Here is a 5484-nt window from a genome sequence, read left to right as displayed (position 1 = left end):
TTGAAAATTTCTCCAAGACAAACTACATACTCCTGAGTGATATATTGGCAAGCTTCAAATCCCCACTAAACCCAGTTAACTCTCTGAATATGTGGAAACATGCACCACTAAAGTATAGCAGCATGTAAACAGCTGCATAGATACGACTGTACCCAGTAGAAACGAGCATACCACAACCCACCCCCCCACGGTAGAACTTTAATATCAACAAGCTTTACAATAAAAGGAAGAGATTATTGGCTAAAATTAAGAAGAGTGATACACAGAATGATAAAACCCTCATCATTAAATTAAACACTTACCTGTACTAACCCTGACTAAAACTTCTCCTATTCACTTATCTCACCCCATTCTATAGTAACTACCTTTTATTTATCAATAAACTACATTATTGCATATAACATATATGTATACTATATCTCTGTACCTTACAAAACGACCATGGTAATTCTAATTTGTTCTATTTATATAAAAAAAAAAATTTTTTTGTGATAATTCTGTTCTTTCAATATCTGTATAACTTCTATTTTAACTTTGTATAAACTCTGTACGATTTCTTGGAGCTTTTCTCTCCGAGCCTCTACTGAAAATGGACATGTATCCAGCTAGACTAGCCCGGTCAACAAATGTAAAATAAATAAATAAAATTACTCACTCATCCACTAAGAAAACAAGCAATTTGGGTGCTTTATTAAATCTACTAAAGACAACTTTAAGGTAAAAATAGCCACACAAGCAAATAAAAATCACAAGGCCTTTTTAGTTATGTTCGCAATCTCAGGAGTACAATGCAACAATGTACTGAGCTGATTGTAAACATTGTTACACCAAAGCTGAAAATATAGCCAACCTGCTGGCTGATAAATTCAGGTCAAACTTTATCCTCTGTCCCCCTCTATCTCACATGGAATATCTAAAACTGATTCTGAATCACACAATATCAAGTCCTGAAAGTGCTATCAAAAGCAAAAAAAAATTGCACCAGTGGGTCCTGACAATATCCCAGGATGTATCTTAAATAATATGCAGTACAATTTAGTCACACCCATAACAACACTATTCAACCATAGCCTCCATGTGGGTTTTGTAGCAATTGAATGGGGAATAACAGTTACTCCTCCAATATAAGGAAGGACCTTCCATGAACCTAGTCAATTACAAACCCAAACATTTGATAAGCCTCATATGCAAAGCCATAGAAAGAATTATTATGGAATTAATCTGTGGGAGTCTTCAAATGCAGGACCCATCTCAGTTTGGATCTATCAAAGGCAGGTCATGCTTACTCAACCTCTTAAACATTTTTGAAGAGGTCAACAAAGCAATGGACAAAGGTAAAATGATACACACAACCTGTTTTGACTTAGCCAAGGCTTTTGACACAATCCCCCACTCAGGCATTATATAAAAACTTAATAAACTAGGAATAGATCTCTTCATCAACCACTGGATTGCCAACTGGCTCACAGATAGCATGCTGGAGATCAAAATAGGGGAAGCAACCTCCACAAAAAGACCAGTTACCAGTGGAGACACAAGGTGTTGGGTGCTGGGACCTCTTCTGTTAAGTACAAGTCAATACCAAAGGACTCTGGCTAACTATGTTTGCAGATGACTACAAGCTTGGAGCAGTGACCAAATCCCCAAAAGATTCAGATGTCCTACAGGAAGGCTTGTCCCAAACAAATAAGTGGTGCCATACTCATGGAATAAAAGCTACATGTCAAAAAATGCATTATCATCTCCATGGAAAGTCAGCTGCCCTGGGGGAAATACCACACAGACAATACACCCTTAAGAGTTGACCCAGTAATTCAAGATTTGGGAATTTATGTGGACAGTGACCTAAATTTTGACCAGAATGTATGCACTGGGGTAAGAAAGTCCTTCTATACTGTGTATCTCATAAACAAGGGGATTACTTCTAGATCCAGGGCTGTTGTTGCCCCATTTAATTATTACATCAGTCACTGATTATAATGCTCGTTTTGGCATGTTGAGCTTTTGCTGTATTTATCATAATGTAGATCAGCACAGTCCATTGTATGGTCAGGTGATTTACATAGAAAATGTATCACTTACCTGCTACAGAAAATGCAAACTAGTATATTGTGAATTTCAGGGACAAGTTTATCTAGTAATGTAGCTATTTCTAGATTAAAACCAGATGTTGAATTACATGATGATAATGCATCATTAAGTGAGGGGCATTTTTTTGTCTTGTTGTGAATGGCTCATAGACAGTACCAGTCTATCAAGTGATAATAAATAAGATTGGCAAAGAGAGCCAAAAAGATTAACACTACACATGTTGAGTTTGTTGCAAGCATTCATGCATACTTTACTGCTTTTCATAAGCAGACTGTACTATTATTTTAAACATGGCTACTTAATTTATAGGTTCATGGTTTCATAGGTTACCACTAGACTAACTGCCCTTGTAGGCCATTTTAAGCCTAGCCAGTTTCCCTTGTGCTTGAATTAACCTATCCCATTTGGTTAGAGATTGTCCTTATCCATCCCATGGTCAATAATTATATATTACCCTAATGAAAATAATTGGAATCACACCATAGATAATTTGAAGGGACCCATGTATGGGATAAAACATTTAGGAGCTGTCTGTTTCCATTAGTAGTACAGGGTTCAGTATGGACAGGGATAAACTTTGTTTTATGTTTACATCACAAGTTCACCTAAAACAATTGGATTACAATCAGCCTTCACTATGCCTCAATATTCCCTGGAGCATGATAAAATACAATAGAGTTGCTGTGAGTAAGAGCAATATTCAAGTAAGAGGAAAAGCAACAAAAGTAGGGTAAGGGACCATGAACCTTAAAATGTGATTTTTATTCCCTCTTTTACATATGAATCTTCAGCATGAATCAACATGTATGCTGGCATCATGGAACACAGGGATGAAGCATTGACTATGATGTAGATTGCAATGGATTGATTAGAAATCTCAGTCTAAGAAAACCAGTAGGGAGGGGCAGCAAATGTTAGCTTGCCCATCCTGGAGGAGGGATACAGCTGACTTGTTGCTTAATTGGCACCCAATAAAAGCAGATGTTTCAGTATGCAGCAGATAAGCAGAAGATATGCACCCACCAAAGTGTGCATCCATTATGAGAAGTGTTGTCTACTTCCCTCTCCATGAATTTTCTAGATCTCCAGTCAGTGGTAGATTAGGTGTACCTCTGGGACACAATATAGTTTTCACATCATTGGCTTTGACACTGTACACACAGTTTTCTGACCACATATAAATGCTCAATCTCTTTTGGATTCACTTTCCAAATTAATGGCCATTCCAACTACTGTCACTATAATCCACCATTGTCCATACCTATCAGTTACAACCACTTCATTGTGTACATTGAAAAATCTCCAATTGTGATAAATAAAGCTCACAATAAAAGTATTCCAACTTGCATCACACAAATGCATATTAGTTCTGCAAAGCCAAGTGTATGACTGCTTAATTTTATTATGACATCTATGGTCAGCAATTCTCATCCACATACAGCTCCCATATCCAGCAATTACAACCATGTTGTTTACTGTGCACAGCTCATATGTCTGATAGTTGTAAAAATCAATAAATAATTTTGGACACAATAATGTATTTCATGTTTGTTCCACAAAAGCACACAGTATCTCAATTATTCCAACTTATTTCACATAAATGCACATTAATCATGAGAAGCCACATGGCTAAATGAGAAAACAATCAGAGAATAAGTTTCTTTCATCCAGAAACAGCACTGTTACCTGGCAGATATAACTAGTTTGTCACGTATACCTCATCAGATGTGATAAAAAATGGTTTACTATCAAAACGTAATCAAGCAAAACATGTTTTCACATTTTAATCAAATAAATTTTCCAAATTTGGTAATACAGAATTACCAAGATGTCAGAAATGCTAACCATGGAATCAACATTCGAACACCAGAAGTTCCAATGTTGAAAGTCCATGTTACTGGTAATGTTGCCCCCCTCACCCCCTGCATATTATATATTCCATCTCCAAGATCACACTACAGTGAGGAAAAGGGTAAATCTCCCACGCCCTGCTGTAGTGCAATCTGTTTTCAGAATGTTGATCCCTTATTAGCAAATACACACTACCATTCACTAATGTGGATTTGAATATTTCCTGATTGGCATTACAGAAACTGGAAAACATGCATTCTACGATCCGAGTTTCATGTAAGTGCCATTCCACATTTTGATAGTAAACCAATAAAAATAATACATATCAATCTTTTAGTGCAAGAATGAGGAACAAATCCAAAAATAATTAGGGAAATGGTCCAAAATCAGGGACAGATTTAAATAGTGTTCTTATATATACTGAGAAAGTTATTAGAATAACAGTTTTTGCATTGACATGCATTTCCCGAAGGATTGTGCAAACTCAGAGATAGTTTCAATATTGTTAAACACTAGCAGTAGCCAGAGAAAAAAGTATTCCAACTTACTTCATACAAATGCGCACTAGTCCCGTGAAGCCAGAATTTAAAATGAGCAAACAACAAGAGTAAGTTACATTCATCCACAGCTATATCCTTCCCCTTATTTAGTGACTGAAAGCCTCAATGATTTATCAAATAACACACTTTTTTATTTGTCCCAACAAACGATATAATAGTCCACAGATATGGCAAAAATTGAATAAACACAGTCATAAAATATAAAAAAACACGTTTAATTATGAACAGTAAGCGCTTTCACTAAATAGCTTCATCAGACCATATAACAAACTAGTGCAAGACATTTAAAAGCATAAAAGAGTCAATCAAATGATTCTACAAAATGACATCACATCCTAGTAAAAATCACTACATTGTAACAGAACCCCTAGTGGGTACGTATGGTAAAAACACAATGTTGTTGTTGTGTCTTTCGGCTTTTCCCGGTTAGGGGTCGCCACAGCAGAACTCCGATCTGCTAATGATTGGCAGTAGATTTTTACATGCCGAGTAGCCAGCCCTGACGCACAACCTTCAATGAAGGTATGCCCATTCACGCATGTCTCCACACAGAAGACGGTCTAGCTGAGAATCGAACGGGACAACGTCTTACTGTGAGGCGACAATGCTACCGCAGCACCACCATGGTAAAAACATAATATGATACCAAATTCACAGGAATAATGAACTGACACAATTCATGGCTACAAAGCTAGCATTCAACTAAAATACTAATCTAATTTCTATTTTAATTAAAAAATAAACACTCATCAAAGCAAAACCCATATGCTTTCAAAATGCACTTCAAAACTTCAGAAGCATGGAGATCGCTCCTATTACACACAATGTATTAACTGTTAAATGCTGCTAGCATGAACAGTCACTAACTTTCGATATGCAGAGTGTGTACAGTATGACCCATTGTAAAAAGAGCTTCATAAAACATGAAGACGCAAATATATTTCATAAAGTGCATAAAATATAAATAACTCACAAAAGCATC

Source organism: Protopterus annectens, chromosome 5.part0, assembly GCF_019279795.1.
Source record: "Protopterus annectens isolate FY-2018-M chromosome 5.part0, PAN1.0, whole genome shotgun sequence".
Classification (NCBI taxonomy): domain Eukaryota; kingdom Metazoa; phylum Chordata; order Ceratodontiformes; family Protopteridae; genus Protopterus; species Protopterus annectens.
The sequence above is the reverse complement of the archived record's forward strand: the minus strand, read 5'-3'. Positions refer to the sequence as shown.